Raw genomic sequence first — 19,960 nt, forward strand, 5'->3', positions numbered from 1 at the left:
ATATATAATTCATCAGCCCGATCGATATATCCAAGAACTGATGCAGAATTCACTTGTGAACCCATAAAAGAAGGTTATTTCAAGAAGAGATGTTCTTCATTGTTATTTTAGTCTTTACATCCCAAAACCTTCTCCATACTATTTGGGGGGGGGGGATTATGAAATCTATCTCAAAGGTACCCCACAAGAGATTCAATTGAGAAAACAAGGATCTATTAAGGTAGGATCATAGCATACGATAAGAGATAACTATGTTATCCTAAACAGAACCTAAGGCTCTATTCACATTTTTACCGAAGACCTTGTTGGAAGCCATATCAACATGAGGGTTTTCTCATGGTAACCTTCAATCAACCATACCTTCTTTGCCTTTGATTGCTTAGACATGTAGCAAAATCTGCTACAACCTGTAGGATTCCCAGAGCTTCACCAACTTTGCAACTGTATGAAGTCACTAGGTATCTTCAGATCATAACAAAGAGTTTGAAGATGCTCTTATACTTTAAAATTATGATCAGCCATAACTACTTTCCATTTAGTTGCCTACACATGTAGCAAAATCTCCTACAACTTGTAGGATTCCTAGAGCTTCACTGACTTTGCAATGGTATGGAGCCATTACCTGTCTCCAGATCTTGACAAAGAGTTGGAAGATGGTCTAATACTTCTTTAAAATTACGATCAACCATACCTCCTTTGCCTTTGATTGCCTACACATGAAGCAAAATCTGACACAACCTGTAGGATTCCCAGAGCTTTACTGACTTTGCAACTGTATTAAGTCACTACCTGCTGTAACGGGACAGGTGGTGGAACCCCTGTGCAGTGGATCGAGGAGAGCCAGGAGAGGCGTAACTAGGGACCTCACCAAGTCCAACCTCGGATGTACAGTGGCTTGACAACTTTGTGATTCTGAGGAGAGACGAGATAGGCAGTACCAGGTGCTACTCGGGAACTGACCTCAGGTGTGTTGCCATATGCAACAGATTAGAACTTATTATAAGTGAAAAGAGGACTTTATACTAACCAGACAGCAGATGGCGATAGTGTGTAAAGTTATATGCTTGCTGTAATGGGGGAGGAAAGCTCACAATTGTTGGTTGTTTAGACTTCCTGTGTGTTTTCTTTCTTTCCTGAATGTGTAAGCAGCACACGGACTGTGTGACACTGAATTGTATCTTATGTTTAACCAGTATGAAGTAAATACTGTTTACTCAAGATATCTTGCTGATTGAAGCTCTTGCAAGGACAGTGGTGACTGTAAGAAGATGCACTCTGCGACAGGTTATGGGCCCAGGCCGGAACCCAGACACTAAAGACCAAACACTACAGGCCTGCACTACAAGAGGATCCTGGTTTATAACCCCAGATAAAGGAGCACACAGATAAGCTCTGTAAACAGAAGGAAATAAATCCAGATACAGAGTGACAGAGGAATTCATGATCCCAAGAGCTGGATATACAGTAATTACAGAGAATTCAACACAGGCAGGACATACAGGAACTATCAGCAAGAAGAAAAAACAGGAGAATATCTTCAGTACAACTCTCTAAACAAGTAAGACTATATAAAGATGATGAGTAACACAGAACTGAAATTCACAGTAGCTAAACTGAATAGTGAAAATTATCAGTTATGGAAATTCAAAGTAGAGATGTTGTTATCTAAGGATGATTTATGGGAAGTAATTGTTACAGAAAGACCAGATCAAGATAATCAGACATGGGATAAGAAGAATAGACAAGCGAGAGCCACTATTGGCTTATTAGTGGATGATGCTCAATTAATACTTATAAGAAATGAAGAAACAGCTAAAGGAATGTGGGAAGAATTAAGAAAACTGCATGAAAGACCTAGCTTGAATCACAAGTTATTTTTTATTAAGAAAGCTTTACAGTATGAGATTGAGTGCAAATGACGACATGCAGAAGCACATATTCTCAATGATGGAAGTGATATCACAGCTAAGATCTATTGGTGAAGACATTAAAGATAGTCATGTAGCAGCCATATTATTGTGCAGTTTACCAGATTCGTATACAGCCTTGATAAATGCCCTTGAGACGAGACCAAAAACTGACATTACATTAGATTTTGTGAAAACAAGACTAATAGATGAATATCAGGGAAGAAAAGAACAAAGAAATGATTCTTCTACTGAAAAGGACAGTGAAAACGCTCTTAAAGCTACAGAATTTAAAAAACCCTATAACAAAGAGACAAGAGAATGCTTCAGATGTAAGAAAGAAGGTCATTTAAAGAAATACTGTACCATATGGAAAGCAGAACAACAAAAATGACAACATAAAAAGCATACACAGAAAGTAAAAAACCCAATTTCCGATTCATGTGAGAATAATTGGAATGGCACATTTAAAGTAACAAAATAAATCATCACTTGGTTGGTTTATTGATTCAGGAGCAACGAGTCATATGACAAGTGACAAGAATTTCTTTACTGATCTTGATTTAGATAAGAAAGACGCCATTTATCTTGCAGATGGAAGCAAAATAACCGCAGAAGGTATCGAACAAGGTATGCTAAATTGTTCAAACAAGTTCGGACAAGATTCAAAGATACTTGTACAGGATGTATTGTATGTTCCAAAATTGGAAGGCGGATTATTATCTGTGAAACGTTTAACAGCAAAAGGACTTACAGTAAAATTCAAGACAATGAGTGTGCAATTATTGCAGGAAACAAGGTGATAACCAAAGTAAAGGCAGATGAACAATTATATCATTTTGACACACCAAAGGAACAGATGAAGGTATGTACACATGATTACAAAAACTGTATTCACATGTGGCATAGACGTCTAGGACATAGACACCCTGATAGTATAAGGGAACTACAGAGAAAAGAATTGACAAAAGATTTAAAGATATCAGATTGCTCAATTACCGTAAGATGTGAATGTTGTATAAAATCCAAAGCCACAAGGATATCGATTCTAAAAGAAAGTGAGATGAAAAGCGAAAGACCACTTGATTTGGTGCATACTGACGTATGTGGACCCATGAAAGCGACTACATCAGGAGGCAATAGATACATGTTGACTTTTATAGACGACTACTCAAGATACACAGCCACATACTTAATTAAGAACAAAAGTGAAGTTTTTGATAAACTTGTAGACTATGTAACAAGATCAAGTAACAAATTTCAAAGGAAACCAATTGTCATCAGAAGTGATAATGGAGGTGAATTTACAGGTCACAGAATAGAAGACTACTTAAGACAAAATGTAATAGAACACAAGAAAACTGTTCCATATGCACCTGAACAAAATGGAGTAGCAGAAAGGAAAAACAGAACTCTAACAGAAATGATAAGATGTATGCTGACGGATTCCAAACTACCAGAGAAATATTGGGGTGAGGCAGCAATGACAGCTACATATCTACAGAACCGACTTTTTTCCAGAAAACTGACGAAAACTCCATATGAACTGTGGCAAGGTATGAAACCAAATGTCAATCATTTAAAAGTTTGTGGATGTAAAGTTTTTATATTCATTCCAACAGAAAAACGTTCCAAACTTCAAAACAGATCCATGGAAGGAATATTCGTTGGATATAGGGAAAATTGCAAAGGATATAGAATCCTAGATCCCAAAACAGACAGAGTTACGGTGAGTAACAGTGTGACATTCATTGAAGATTTAAATGAAGACATTATGATTTCAGTTGAAACAAAAAATGAGAAAAACAATAGTGACATAACTGAAGAAATATCTGATGAGAAAGAAGTAGAAATTAATGAAGAACAAAATACTGAAAGTGAAGAATCACAACTACAAACAGACACAGAACCAAGACGATCAATGAGAGAGAACAAAGGAAAACCACCAAAACGTCTCTCATACAAGACAAGCATAAGAAAAATCTATGAGCCTACCTCTTGGGAAGACATATCTAAACTTCCTGAAGAAGAAGCTAATAAATGGATAGAAGCAACAGAAACAGAAATTAAATCCATGCATGATTCAAATACATGGACACTAACAGATTTGCCAGAAGGAAGAAAAGCCATAGGATGTAAATGGATTTTTAAAGTAAAATACCAAACAGATGGCACAGCTGAAAGATACCGCGCAAGACTTGTAGCTAAAGGGTATTCTCAAAAATATGGAGAAGACTATGATGAGACATTTGCTCCAGTTGTCAAACACACTACAATAAGAACTTTACTTACAGTTGCAGCAATAAAACAGATGGAACTGAGACATCTGGATGTAAAGACAGCTTTTTTGAATGGAGATTTAACAGAAGACATTTACATGGAACAACCTCCAGGATTCAAAGATGATAGAAATCCAAACAAAGTTTGCAAACTACAGAAAAGCATATATGGTTTAAAGCAAGCAGCTAAAGCGTGGAATGACAAAATCACGGAAGTACTTACAAATAAAAAATTTCAAAGAAGCAAAGCTGATCCATGCTTGTACGCAAAAAGGCTGATTAATAGATGGATTTATGTACTCATATATGTAGACGACATTTTGATTTGTTTCAAACAAGAAAGGGATAAAGAAAACATTCTAAAAATCCAGAAGCAACATCTCGAAATCAAAGACTTGGGAAGTGTGAAACAGCACCTAGGAATACAGGTAGAAAGAGAAGAAGATGGAAGTTTCCTACTGAATCAAAATCACATGATTCAATACATAACAGAACAATTTGGATTAAAGGATGCAAAAACAGTAAAGTCTCCAGTGGAAACTAATTATCTCAAAGAGATGAACAGTGAAAAAAATATGCTACCAAATAATGAAGAATACAGAACAGCAATAGGAAAACTACTGTATCTAGCGACCGTTACAAGACCTGACATCGCAGCAGCAGTAGGAATCCTGAGTAGAAAGGTATCAAAACCAAATAAAGCAGATTGGAATGCCGTGAAGAGAGTAATGCGTTATTTGAAAGGAACTAGCAATGTTAAGCTGAAATTACCCACAAGTGATAATTGCATTTTAACAGGATATGTTGATGCAGATTGGGCTGGAGATCCAACTGACAGAAGATCTACCAGTGGACATATTTGTTTTCTCTCAGGTGGACCAATAAGTTGGACAAGCAAGAAACAGTCAATTGTGACACTGTCTTCAACAGAAGCAGAATATGTTGCTGCAGCACATGCGAGACAAGAAGTACTGTGGTTAAGACAATTGTTGCCAGAATTAGGACAACCACAGTTGGAACCAACAAAACTGAAAGAGGACAATCAATGATGTCTTGTTCTTGCTCAGATGGAAAGAGTCAATCCAAGAACCAAGCATATTGATGTGAAATATCATTTCTTGAGAGATCATCAGGAACATGGAGTCTTGAAGTTAGAGTATTGTCCTACTGAAGAAATGACAGCAGACATCTTCACTTAGGCTATGTGCCCACGTTGCATTTATGAAGCAGAAAATTTCTGCTGCATAAATGCAAGTCCTCTCCCGGAAAAACGCATGCGGAATTCCGCACGCGTTTATCGCGCATTTTTCGCGCGTTTATCACGCGTTTTCCACATGCGGAATTGCCTTGCGTTTTTTATGCATTGGACAAAGGCAATTCCGCTTGCGGAAACGCAAAATTAAATGACATGCTGCGGATTTTTGAACGCGGCATAAACGCTGCGGAAAAATCCGCAGCATGTGCATAGAACTTGCGGAATCCCATTGGGGACCATGGGGTGCAGATATACATGCGTTTTTCAAGCGTTTACGCTGCGGAAATTCCGCAGCATATACGCTTGAAAAATGCTACGTGGGCACACAGCCTAAGACGTTGAATTTTGATAAACACCAGAGACTAATAAAAAAGTTGGGTTTGATTGAATAAGTCCTTACTGTTGAGAAAGGGTGTTGGCATATACAACAGATTAGAACTTATTATAAGTGAAAAGAGGACTTTATACTAACCAGACAGCAGATGACGATAGTGTGTAAAGTTATATGCTTGCTGTAATGGGGGAGGAAAGCTCACAATTGTTGGTTGTTTTTACTTCCTGTGTGTTTTTTCTTTCTTTCCTGAATGTGTTATGTAAGCAGCACACAGACTGTGTGACACTGAATTGTATCTCATGTTAAACCAGTATGAAGTAAATACTGTTTACTCAAGATATCTTGCTGATTGAAGCTCTTGTAAGTACAGTGGTGACTGTAAGAAGATGCACTCTGCGACAAGGTGGATGGCAGCTGACCCTCAAGGGACAAGAGACAGGCAGGCCAGGGATGGTAGAGTTGGCAAGCACAGGCAGGCATGACTGATGGACAGACAGGTGGGCACGGCTGATAGACAGGCAGGTATACAGGAACACAAGCACTGGGATCTGAGGAGTAGCAAGAGTGTTAAGAACAAACTTACAATGTTGCTCAGGCACCTCCATGTTGAAGGATGTGCCTTAAATAGTAAGTGTCCTCTAACAATTGGCTGCAGACACTTTAGGACAGCGCGCATGGCCCCATTAAGAGACGGAAAATGCACACACCCTAAGCACAGTTCCCTGAGATCGGCGCACCATGCGCAGATCCCTGGGCAGCATCAGCGCTGGAAAAGGGAGAAGGAGCAGGACATTATGGCCGGGGGGTGCCGTGGCAGTGAGAGAATTGGCATCTCTGCCAGGGGAGGGAGGCAGAAAGCAGAGGTGCCTGCGTTACACCTGTCTCTAGATCTTGACAAAAGGTTTGAAGATGGTCTAATACTTCCTTTAAAATCATGATCAGCCATACTTCCTTTGGAGTTGGTTTCCTACACATGTAGTAGCAATATCTCCTAAAACCTGTAGGATTCCAAGAGCTTCATTGACTTTGCAACTGTATGAAGCCACTACCTGTCTCCAGATCTTGACAAAGAATTTGAAGATGGTCTAATACCATAAGAATCGTCCTTAACGAACCGCAATCTTAACGTTGATTTTGCAGCAATCTGTTCTATCTACAAATATACCATTATTTTCCAAAACAATATGACCAAGAATTTGGATCAATTTAAAAAATTAACTCCGAATGAGGTCCTGTCTGACTTTTGGGGACCAATATTGTACCAGAGTCAGAGCCCATGGTTGGGTGCTCTGGTACTGGGGTAGGCCATCGGTCTGTAGAAGAAAGCGCATTGCACTCCAGCAGCATAGTGTAATGATGTAATCCCCCTTTGTACAACTATGGGGTCAAGTCTATGAAAAGAAGTTCACTCATCCAACCTGTTTTATCTTTCCGATCATCGCGATTGTACAGAATCTTTCTCTATGTAATTACATATATTTCTAATACGCGATGGAGAGAATAAAACCTCTGTTGACCTGAATTTCCTGTGTCTTCCACAGCTAAATTACCTATTCTTAAGAAGTGAGAGGAAGCTCGAACACAGAAGGAAAATAACACATTCAATTCGGAGTTCTTTTTAACTTAAATTACCCCATCTGTGTGCAATTCCGATTCCCCTCGTGGTAAATTGCAATTTTAATAAGTCATGAACTCAATAAGTGTTTTCTGCCTGGTGAAATACATCCGAGCGAAGAAGAGAGTAGACAGATTTGAAACTTCCTTATGTGGTAAGGTATATCCAATATATGGGCTAAAAAATGAGCTGGGCATTTTTTATTCCCTTTAGTTAATAAAAATGAGAAGGTGCGATAACATATTCTTACAGCGAGGATGATGTTTGTAGGTTTTTACTCTGAAATGATTCACCGTAGAAAAGTAGTCTAAGCTGGATTTTATTGTGGATACTACAGTAGTCAACATAGTTAGGGACAGAGATGAGCCAATCTTTCAAAATTTTAATTTACCAGATTTGGAATCAAAATGTTACACATCTGTGCTGGGTATCATGGGTTCCGCTTCCTTCACTTGGGTCCATTGCCCTCTGTTGTGCTCCACATCGAGTTTTGCAGGTTTCAATCAATGTGTTTTTCCTGCGATTACACCACTCAGCTGCAATATGTCAATGTCGCCTTACAGTTTCTTCATTGTTTAATGTTTTTTTTTCTGTTTTGTTATGTTTTGTTTTTTCGGACATTTCTGAATTCAGCGATACCAAATGTGCTCACTGCTTATTTATTTTTATTTTTTTTATTGTTTTATTTTGAATGGGTCAAAGGGGGGGGGGGGATTTGAACTTTTGTATTTTTTTATTATATTTTTTTATATATATACAGTATATAACATTTTTTTTTACTTTTTACTGACTTCAATATTCCTTTTAGGAGATTTGAAGCTGCGATCGTCTGGTCGCCTATGCTACACATAGCAGTGAATCAGCCAATGGGTGTGTCTTATGACATGCTTCAGCTTGTTAGTTTCCGATCCATCCACGGCTGTTAGAGGTACATGACCGCTGATCAGATCAACGGTCATGTGCAGGGAAAGATGCGGGCTCAGCACTGGAACAAGCATCAAATGCAGGGACACAACCTTGGATGTCCAAGGTTGTGAAGGGGTTAATCTAACTTGTATGGGGGTCTTAAAGGGGTTGTCCAGGTTTGGCACGAAAATCTGCAGTCGCTCTAAAGTTCGGGGTTTGTAAACTCCAAACACGGACTTCTCCGGGAAGTCTGTTTTACAGTTTGGGAGTCCGAGGAAGAGAGAGAAAGAGATTTTCCACCTCCAAAGTTTGGGTCCCAATTGATTTCAGTGGGGTTCAGGTTCAAGTTAGCGTACAGTTTTTGTACCCAAACCGAACTATGGAGTAAAGTTTGGTTGGGGACCAGATCCCGAACTTTCATTGGGCCGCTTATTCCTATTTATGGCAGCAAATTGTGCTCTACACTACAGACACCGGAAAAAATCTATAAATTGTAGTATATGGGGTTTTCTTAGGGCTATAATGGGTGATGTACACCACTGTATGCCTACACAATGGAATATATAGGAGGTACATTTAAGGAAATCTTCCCAATGTATATTGATGACAATGGGTATAAACACGGTGTTCACTAAGCCAAACACATGGCTACCGAATTTTACCACACAAAGCTCTTTTTTCCTATTTACTAGTCTGTAATCATTGAGACATATAGGTCTGCATCGGAGCTGTATACACATAACGGTGTAGAGAAATCATATTGTAAAAAATCTAAAGGGTAACTCTATTTAAGTTCAAATTTATAGAAAAATATTCTATTTTTTGTTCATAGCGGATTATGTCAAAACTGAAGCATAAATCATGACAAGATAATGGAGTTATAAGGTTGTGATATACTGATGTGTTCACGTTGATTATTCATGTAATTCTACACACATTATCTCCACTTAGGAAGCTTTTATTATACTCAGCGATGCCACTCTGATGGGTTTAATGGCATATTCAGCTCTGCTACATCAGCACACATGTTCCCATAGTCAAGGTAAAAGAAGACAGATTTATGTAAAGTACAATATGGTAATTAGACAGATTGATTAACATGAATCAGCTTTAACTACATCCAAATCGCTGACCTTATCCACAATATACTATATAATCGCAAACAAGAGGTTTCCTTCTGTGATTTTACATAGGACTGCAGAGTAATCATCATGCACAAGCGAAACAGTTCAATGGCACATTGAGCTCTGCTGCATCAGCTTTAACTACATCCAAATTGCTGAAAATCTCCACAATATACTATATAACTGCCAATAGGAGGTTTACTTATATGATTTTACATAGGACTGCAGAGTAATCATCATGCACGATCAAAACAGTTCAATGACACATTGAGCTCTGCTACATCAGCACACGTGTTCCCATAGTCAAGGTAAAACCAGACAGATCTATGTGAAGTACAATATGGTAATTAGACACATTGATTAACATGAATCAGCTTTAACTACATCCAAATTGCTGACCTTATCCACAATATACTATATAATCGCCAACAGGAGGTTTGCTTATGTGATTTTACATAGGATTGCAGAGTAATCATCATGCACAACGAAAACAGTTAAATGACACATTCAGCTCTGCTACATCTATACACAAATACTATTAACCCAAAGGACATGTCTACCATGATCACATAAGTATAACGCACAACAGGACTATTATAATCAGCATTATAACGCTATAACATAGGCTTCTGCAGCCTTCACTTACCGCCTTGTTGTGTTTACTGTTGAACAGGAGAATTTTTATGTGTCCTCTGCGGAAACTGAACTAAATACAGCGTAATCAATGTTGAAGGGTTTTTTTTTCCAAGAGCTAGTGGCTTTATTGAGCATGAGACAGCGGCTTTTAACGAGCATGTCTCATCATTAGGCTGACTGAAGCAGATCCTGTGTTATGATAGTTTCAGAGAATGAGGAGGAAAACTAATTGAACTTTTACTTGGAGGTGCTCCAACTTTTTCTATGTAGACATGAGCCGTGATGGTAGTTGCCTGCTGCCATCTACTGGAGGAAATATTTATTTGCCACCAGTGCCTTGTTTATTTGGAAATTAGATTGACACTTAAAGGGATTATTATCATTTTTATAGATGGATATTTTTGAATAGTGCTCGCAAAAGCAAGCACTTTTGCGATTTACTGCTTATTCAAATTTGCAGCCGTCCTTGAGATATTAACACTTTTCTTTTTTGTTTACAGCTGGTTGTCTAGGAGACCGACCACTTTTGCTTTCTATCTTGTAAGCACTGCCGGGATTAGGAAGTAACAGTTCACTCAAATAATCCTAGCCAGCTACAAAACAGAGCTTACTATAGTGACGGGCGCTCGAGTCGAGCACATTGGAATACTTGACCCGAGCAACGAGCCCAATGTAAGTCTATGGGAAATTTGAGCATTTTTCAGGTAGCTCCCCCTGGCGGTATGCAGAGGTCCTAAAAATTGCCCAAATCGATGGGAACGGTGCTCAAATGACATGGTAACATCATGGGGAAGACCACTGGAAGTATTTCTGACTCCCATATCACTGCTGTCAACAACGTGGTCAGAGTATTACACCACTTTTACGGACTCACAATAAAACATACAAAAACGAAACCAAAATTGATTTTACTGGGAAATATGTTAAGGAACATCCTTTGCAGGGTAATGACTTGTGTATAAGGCAAAATAAATAACCAAAAACAAAAATGCTAATAGACACCTTGGGCTATGTTCATACGTAGCATTTTTGATGCGTTTTTGCACTTTTGCATTGCTTTCAACCTTGACAAATGCATTCACTAGGAAATGTCATTTTAACATTTTACAACCTTATCTGGCCATGTGGTGTGTGAGACATCATCAGACACATCGTGTTTCATTTATGAAGGAGGGACTCTGAAAGCCTATCTTTATAGGGCCATCAGGCGGCCTTTACTATTCTTAAAGGGCCAGAAGTCGGACCTCACTATTCTTAGAGAGCCGTCAGCCGGCTATGTTTTATTGTTCCCATTACTAAAGAGTGGGTCTTCTATACTGTTATTGCGTATGTGTGGCGCCCCTGCGGGTTCAGTCGCCACAGAGGTACTGCATCTCACCCAGAGGTGTGGTACCCCACTCTCAGGTAAGGATGGAGTACTGCCCGGGACCCACACATTTGCATCCATTACACTTCAGAGGGAAGGGCGAAATTGCTCCTAAGGGAGAGCACAGTCCCTGGTCCCTAGCTGGAGGGTGGAACCATGTAGTGGGTGTGGGTGGAGGAAGTAGTACAGGGGAGCACTTCAGTAAGAGTATATAAAGAGGGAACCATCTTGGGAGCAGTCAGTCAGAGAGTCCAGTCAGAGAAGATGGTTTGAGGAGAAGGAGTGGGAGCAGGAGCTCTGTAGGAGCTCTGCTCAGAGGAGCAGGCCTAGAGTGAGAGGCCCAGGAGGTCTGGCAGGACGAGGAAGGGAGCAGAGGAAGGCTCCAGGAGTGAGGGGATCCCAGGGGCACGCGAAGTGCGGATGTGCGCCCGAATCTACAGGAACGTGGAGGGATCAGGCTGCAAAGGGGACCGGCCCCTAACTAGTGGAGAACTACAGGGCTCAGCTAGAAACCGGAGGCTTTTGCACTTTCAGGGTGCAGTTGCTCACAGTGGCAACTATATCGCTGAAAAGGTAGCCATATAGGATTCAGGGGACTGCAGGTTGCTCGCCAAGATCCGAGGTTAACGGCTTGGGACACTGGTTGCGAGGCGCAGGGCGGGAGGGTGAGAGCCAGCGCAGGAAGATGACCGAGGAAGGCACACAGAATGGGGTCCCATTATGTACTCCTGAAACACCTGGGAGTTTGCTGAACCCCTCCCTTGGTAAACACAGGATGACGTGGGAGGTTACCCTGATCCTGGTAGCCTGGAGTGCTACAACTGTGAGTAAACATTGAAGACTGCACCCCACTGTGTCCTAGCATTATTATCTGCGCCATCCCCTGCACTACACTGCATAGCAACATCTATCTCATTAATCATCACTGCACCACCCTGGAGCTTAGCTCTACCTGTGGAGAGCTGAACCAACTCTGCTGCATCGCCAACAGCTCCAGAGGATCTGCACCGCAGCGGTGGCTCCATATAGCCGCATACCAAAGGTGGCATCACGAACATTAAACTATGAAAACTATAATCCCCTTTCAACAGTCCCCCTGTTATTGACCATATGCAGTGAGTAGCAGGGCTGCCCAAAATTTGGACGTACCCCAATACCACTTTGAAAATTTGGATGCAACACAATACCCATTTGAAGAGACTTAGAGGAGGGCCTCCTGAAAACAATGTTCCCATTATTAGGAAGTGGGTCTCCCATTGTGTTTGCCTATGCAGTGAATGCATGGGTTGCCAAAAATTTGGAGGCACTCCAATGTCCCTTGGAAGAGACGTGGAGGTCAGAGGACCTCCTGAAAACAATGTTCCCATTATTAGGAAGTGGGTCTCCCATAGTGTTGGCCTATGCAGTGAATGCAAGGGCTGCCAAAAATTGGGAAGCATTCCAATGCCCCTTGGAAGAGACGTGGAGGAGGGCCTCATAAAAAAAAGGAAAGGAGCAGGTCTCCTATACTTGTAATGTCCTTGCACTAAGTATATGGGCTGACAAACATTTACCCCTGGGGGGTATACATGAACATACTGTATAAAAATTTTTTTTTACAGGCATCATAAACACCCTTTCAAAAAATTATGTGGGTGTTGAATCACGGACCACGGTCACCCTGGTGATATGGTGGTGGAGGATGAGGATGAGGAGAAGGAGGAGGACAAGAGCAAATAGCCAAAATCAGGAAGCGTATACCCATGTGTGGGTGTGAAGAGGTGCATGGGTATACACCTCCCAAAAAAAGTCACTGGATTTTAGTTTATGTTACGTTGCTATCGTTTGGTGGTGTTGAGAAGTCTGGCCCAATCCAGCCCTAGTTCAATTTTATAAGAGTCAGCCTGTCAGCATTTTCAGTTGACAGGCGGATGCGCTTATCAGTTATAATTCCATCAGTGGCACTAAAAACCAGCTCTGATAAAATGCTGGCGGCAGGGCAGGCCAGGACCTCCAAGGCGTAGAGAGCCAGTTCATTCTACGTATACAGCTTGGATACCCAATAATTATAAGGCACAGAGGAATCACAGAGGACGTTGGTACGGTCGGCAAGGTACTCCCTCAGCATCTTCTCAAACTTTGCGCTCCTTGTGAGAGTACCCCGCGCCTCAGGGCTTGTGCGATGGGAGGGGCTGATAAAATTCTTCCAGAACTTTGACATTGTTCCCCTGCCTCTGTTGGATTGAAGTTGTGTCCCTCTCGCCTGTACTCCTTGGTTGTCCAATGAACTGTGACCTCTGCCGCCAGCGTTTTCAGATGGGAATTTTTTTAATAATTCCGCAACAAGGGCCTTCTAGTACAGCCCCATTTTGTAGACCTGTCCGCCTCAGGAATAAGAAATATAAAGTTCTCCTTGTAGCGTGGGTCTAGAAGTGCCACTAACCAGTAATGACTGTCACCCAAAATTCTGAGAATGCGAGAGTCATGGGAAAGGCAGCGTAACATAAACTCAGCCATGCGTGCCAGACTGCTAACATGCAAGACTTCCGTCTTCTCACCAATAGGATGACTGACCATTCTCTCCTCCTCCTCCTCTCTGTCCTCTGGCCATCCACGCTAAACAGACGGTATGACAGTTGTGCAGGTAGCACCGTCGATAGAGCATGAAACTAGCTCCTGTTCTTCCTCCTCCTCTTCCTCATTATCACTCAATCCACGTTGGGATGAGATGAGGCTGGGCTGTGTGTAATCACCTTGTATGTTTCCTTGCTCCATCTCATCATGCTCCGCCTGCAATGCATCCTCTTTGATTGTGAGCAGAGAGCATTTCAGAACACAAAGAAGAGGGATGGTGACGCTAATTATGGCGACATCGCCGCTCACCATCTTGGTGGAGTCCTCAAAGTTTTGGAGGATGGTACATATGTCTGACATCCATGTCCACTCCTGAGGTCTTATGTGTGGAGTCTGAACTGAATACCGACGGCCTTGTTGATGCTGGTACTCAACAACTGCCCTCTTCTGCTCATAAATCTTTCTCAACATCTGCAGTGTAGAGTTCCAAAGCGTGGGGACATCACACACCAGTCTGTGAGCCGGAAGCTGCAAACGCTGCTGAAACACGGCAAGGGTGGCGGAAGCTGTAGGTGACTTTCTAAAATGGGCACACAGGCGGCGTACTTTAACAAGCATATGCGGCAGCTCCATGTAGGATTTGAGAAACCGCTGAACCATGAGGTTAAGCACATGGTCCAGGCATGGTACGTGTGTAAGCTCGCCTCGCCTCAGAGCCGCCACCAGGTTCCGGCCATTGTCACACATGACCATACCTGGCTGTAGGTTCTGCGGTGTGAGCCACAGATCTGCCTGCTCTTTCAGAGCTGTCCAAAACTCTTCAGCATTGTGCGCTTTGTCACCTAAGTATATTATCTTCAGCACAGCCTGTTGCCGCTTGGCCGAGGCAGTGCTGCAGTGCTTCCAGCTTGTGACTGATGTGATAATTTCGGAGATGGAGGCTGAAGAGGAGGAGGATGAGGTGCAGGAGCTGTAGACTGTGAGGGCAACCCTGATTGACCTAGAGCCCACAATCCTTGGCGTCGGGAGGATGTGTTCCTTCCCAAGGTCCGACTGGGTTCCGGCTTCCACTATGTTAACCCAGTGTGCCGTTAGCGAAATGTACCATCCCTTGTCCTCGTGTCCGTGGTTAGGTGGACTTTCCAGGTAACTGCGTTGTTGAGGGCACGGCTAATGTTTTGGGACACGTGCTTATGTATTGCGGGGACGGCACACCGGGAGAAATGGTGGCGGCTGGGGACCAAGTACCGAGGGATGGCCACCGCCAACAGGTTGCGGAATGCTTCCGTCTCCACGATCCTAATAGTCAACATTTTGAGTGCAAGCAGTCGTGAAATGTGGGAATTTAGTAGTGTGGCGTTGGCTGCGTATTTGCACTTGCATTCCAAGGACTGGGGTATGGACAACTGAACGCTGGGCTGAGACAAGGACGTGGACATGCTTCCTGATGCTGCTACTTGAGAGTGTGCAATGACAGGTGCAGGGCAGGAGGCATCTTCGCATGCACCATGGACAGGGGATTGGCTTGCACGCACAACAGCGGAAGAAGTAGTGGTATCACCCACAGACACTGTTCCTGGTCCCTGGGGTTCGGCCCACAAAGTCGGGTGCTTTGTTGCCATGTGCCTGGTCATGCTGGTGGTGGTCATGCTGCTAGTTTTGCCACCCCTGCTGATGCTGGCCTGGAAGATGGTGCAAATGGCCTTTTTGGGGTTATCGGCAGAGTCTTTAAAAAACAACCAGACTCGGGAAGACCTAACAGTTGTACTGGCAACTTCCTTCGTGTTGGTGTTACGGGGAACGGTTCCCTGTCTTTTGTCTGCGGCCACCACACTGCTTCTTCCTGCCTGTTGGGGTGCTCTGCCTCCCTCCCCCTGTGTGCTGCTGTCCTCGCTCTGCATGTCCTCCTGCCAGGTTGGGTCAGTTACTATATCATCCACCACTTCGCCTTCCACTTCCGCACCCTGGTCCTCCTCCTGACTTTCTGGCAATTGTGTCTCATCATCGTCCACCTCTTGTGACACTTTCCCACCATCGCCTTCATGTGACCGTTCCTGCTCAAATATTTGGGAATCGCTGCCTGCGATTTCCTCTTGCCTCGCTTCAAGTGGACCGGGCGAGAGGCCCGAATCTATAAATGGAAAAGTGAACAGCTCTTCAGAGTGTCCAAGTGTGGGGTCAGTTGTCTCCGGCCACTCGGCATGGTGGGAGGAAGGAGGATCAGGGTGAGGAATATGCAGTCCAGACTCACGGCAACTGAGACTTGACCGTGTGGAAGACAGGGTGGTGGGGTGGCTAAGTAACTGGGAGCATTTTCCGCTATCCAACAAACAACCTTTTGACACTGCTCTGGGTTCAATAGTGGTGTGCTGCGGTCCCCTAGGAATAGGGACAGGAAGGTCTCGCGAGAATATGTGGGTGTTTGTTGTGGCACAATTTCAGCTTGCCCATGGCCTGGGCCTCTGCATGCACCATCACCATCATGTCCAGTTCCCCGTCCCTTGCCACACGACTTGCCCATTTTAAATGTAGGACAATATCTTCCACGCTCACTACAAATGGCTGAATTTGGAGCGAAGTTTTATGTAATCCGTGTGATGGAGAAACCACAGTTTTAAATACCTGGCCTGTAGGTAACTGTTTGGAACAGCAAACCAGTGTCGAAAACTTTGCTGACACACTGAAAAAAAATTAGAATGGAGGCCAAAAATGGCAGAATTTTCAGAAAACGTATATGTGATCCGTGTGACGGAGAAATCACAGTTTTAAATAGCTGGATTTTTAGTGCTGTAATATGGAAAGGACCTGGCTGTATTCTGCAGTGCCAACAAGCAAATGGCGCAGAATAACCGTGTTCTCTGGATTGCTTTTTAAACAAATAATGAGGATTAAGATCCAAAAAAAAATTATTCCTGGCCCCTGAGACCTGGGCCTTTGTCTAGACATATCTAACAGCAGCAGAAGGCAGAACTGGAATGGAGCCTCTTGTGCTATATGCACTGCAGTCTGCTATATACACTGCCTGCCTATATATGTGGCGCCCCTGCGGATTCAGTCACCACAGAGGTACTGCATCTCACCCAGAGGTGTGGTATCTCACTCTCAGGTAAGGATGGAGTGCTACCTGGAACCCACATATTAGCATCCATTATACTTCAGGAGGGAAGGGCGAGATTGCTCCTACGGGAGAGCACAGTCCCTGTCCCTAGCTGGAGTGTGGAACCATGTTTTGGGTGTGGGTGGAGGAAGAAGACAAGGGAGCACTTCAGCAGGAGTATAAAAAGGGGAGCCATCTTGGGAGTGGTCAGAGCAGTCTGAGGGAACAGTCAGAGAGAAGGAGTGGAAGCAGAAGCTCTGTAGGAGCTGTGCTCAGGGAAGCGGGCCTAGTGTGAGAGGCCCAGGAGGAAAGGCTGAAGAGGAAGGGAGCAGAGGAAGGCTCCAGAAGTGAGCACGGCGAGTGCGGAAGCCACCCGTGCGCCCGAATCTGCAGGAACGTGGAGGGATCAGGCCGCAGAGGGGACCGGCCCCTAAACTAGTTGAGAACTACAAGGCTCAGCTAGAAACCGGAGGCTTCTGCACTTTCAAGGTGTAGTTGCTCACAGCCGCAACTAAATCGCCGAAAAGGTAGCCACACAGGATTCAGGGGACTGCAGGTTGCCTGCCAAAATCCGAGGTTACCGGCTTCGGACACTGGTTGCGAGGTGCAGGGCAGGAGGGTGAGAGCCAGCGCAGGAAGATGACCGAGGAAGGCACACAGACTGGGGTCCCATTATGTACTCCTGAAACACCTGGGAGTTTGCTGAACCCCTCCCTTGGTAAACACAGGACGGCGTGGGAGGTTACCCTGGCGCTGGTAACCTGGAATGCAACAACTGTGAGTAAACCTTGGAGAATGCACCCCACTGTGTCCTAGAATTATTATCTGCACCATCACCTGCACTACACTGCACAGCATCATCTACCTCATTAACCATCACTGCACTGCCCTGGAGCTAAGCTCTGCCTGTGGAGAGCTGAACCAACTCTGCTGCATCACCAACAGCTCCAGAAGATCTGCACTGCAGAGGCGGCCCCATATAGCCGCATACCACAGGTGGCGTCACCAACATTAAACTATAAAAACTATAATTGCCTTTTATTGACCGCCCTGGGTCACGGAGCGGATTACTACCACTGTGACATCCCCCAGCATCGACCGGCTCGGCTACCGAGTACCCCACGGCCCAGGGGGCGCGTCATATTTGGCGTCACGAAGAGGATATGAACCCACCCGTTGTAACCGAGTATTGTGCACCTAGAGATTGTGTTGTATACTGAATGTGGCGCCCGCTCCAGAAGAACGGACGTCATTATGTTTCGTGATCAATGACAACAAAGAACCTCCCATTGTGGACCGGGTCCCAGAATGGCGCCAAATGCACAACATGCCCCGTGCGCCTGTGGCTATATACCTGGATCAGTCCATCAGACTGGGGAAGCCGCCCCCAGGTGTGGCCGACAGCAAGCAGCCATGGGACCGCCCCAAAAAGGGGAGAGGAGAGAAGAAACCTTGGAGACAGGGCGGGGTCTCCAGCAGAGCAGCCAGACCGCACCCGGCAGGCGAGATGGACGGAGATCAGCCTCAGACTCCGTGTCGTGGCCTGCAGCCAAGTGCATCATCCTTCACCCTGGAGGGGATATTAACAAAGCTGTCCCTGGAGGATACTGGGTTACCCCGAGATGAGGTGCCAGAGCTGGGCAGAAGAATGGAGGAGGCCCAGCAAGCTGCTGTTGCCGTCTGGAGAGCCGAGCTCCTGGAGAAGACTGCTGACCCAGCAGCAGTCTGCGCTGCATGCGACCAACAGCGCCCCAGCCCTGGCGGAGCTGCTCCTGGACCAGGAGGTGTCAGGCTGAGCGGAAGCGACCATGGGAGCAGGTAGGAGCGATATCCCTGTCCCAGATGCCGCTGGCGCTGATCCGTTCCTGGTCCCCCTGCAGGAATCGCCTTCCCCGGGCATTCATGATGCCGACCTGCTCCTGGGCCCCCTGCAGGAGCCACCTGCCCCCATACCCAAATGGGTGTACGGCCGCACGGCATGGGATTGGTCCGGGGAGGTTGAAGACCAGTGCCTCCCTTTACAGCCCGCTCCCACACCCTCGGTTGCCCAGAGAGAGGAAGAGGAGGGGGACCAATTCCGATGGGATAACCGGGCGGGTGACCTGATGGGATTTCCCCAGGAGACCCAAAAGGAGGCCACACGCCGAGAAGAGCATTGCCGGCGGGAATTCAACTAGAGGTGAAACGGCGCACCCGGCGGGTACGCTGGGAGAAGATGGAGGCCCGCAACATGAGGAGAAAACCCGGGCCCGCAAAGCAAAGCTGGTCACGCCCGATCCATGGGTAGAGGGGGTCGTAGTCAAGTTTTACCTGGATGGAGGATGGGGCTTTATCTGGGAACCACAGCTTGGCACAGACCTCTTTGTGAATCACCGGGATGTGGAGTCCCATTTACATTTGGGACATCCGGCGCGGGATCTGTACCCTGGTGACAGGGTCACCTACACCAGGCACAGAGGAGAGTGGGGCTGGTACGCTCTCCATGTTCTTAGGGTGGTGGAGGAGAGTATACCCTTGCCACCTGAAGAAGATGACCTGGTTGGGCCATCTAGTGGTGGGCCAATGTTCCCCCGGAGGGAATACCACTACTGACTGCTTGCTGAAAAGTTGGACTGTATATAGTTACCCGGAAGGGTACAGCATTATTGAGTGAACTAAAAAAAAAAAAAGAGTTTGAGTGTTTACTTAGTTACCCGGTAAGGGTATAAGAACTGACAGGCTGAGGACTGTGAGCAGCCAAAAACTTTTAAACTGTACATAGTTTGCACTTCTTAAGGTGCTTCTTATTGGTTTTATATACAAAGACCACTGAACAAAAACGCGTTTGGCGTGGCTGAAGATGTGGTCCAACAGCTGGATCACCTATGCCCTGCAGCCACGCCCAGGGC

The 19,960-nt window shown here is 44.6% G+C and overlaps 1 protein-coding gene across 2 annotated transcripts in view; it reads right to left on the reverse strand.

Moving 5' to 3' along the window:
* Nucleotides 1-10,278, reverse strand: part of LOC141164555 (tetraspanin-11-like) — a 112,997-nt gene extending 102,719 nt beyond the window's left edge. For both annotated transcript variants that reach the window (XM_073649941.1, XM_073649940.1), the window contains exon 1: nt 10,067-10,278. The gene's annotated coding sequence lies outside the window, so the exon portion shown is untranslated. The remainder of the gene's footprint in view (nt 1-10,066) is intronic.
* Between the last annotated feature and the right edge of the window lie 9,682 nt (nt 10,279-19,960).

This window comes from Phyllobates terribilis, unplaced genomic scaffold (genome assembly GCF_046119375.1).
Source record: "Phyllobates terribilis strain yellow unplaced genomic scaffold, ASM4611937v1 Scaffold_10__3_contigs__length_209671492, whole genome shotgun sequence".
In the NCBI taxonomy this organism is placed as follows: Eukaryota; Metazoa; Chordata; class Amphibia; order Anura; family Dendrobatidae; genus Phyllobates; species Phyllobates terribilis.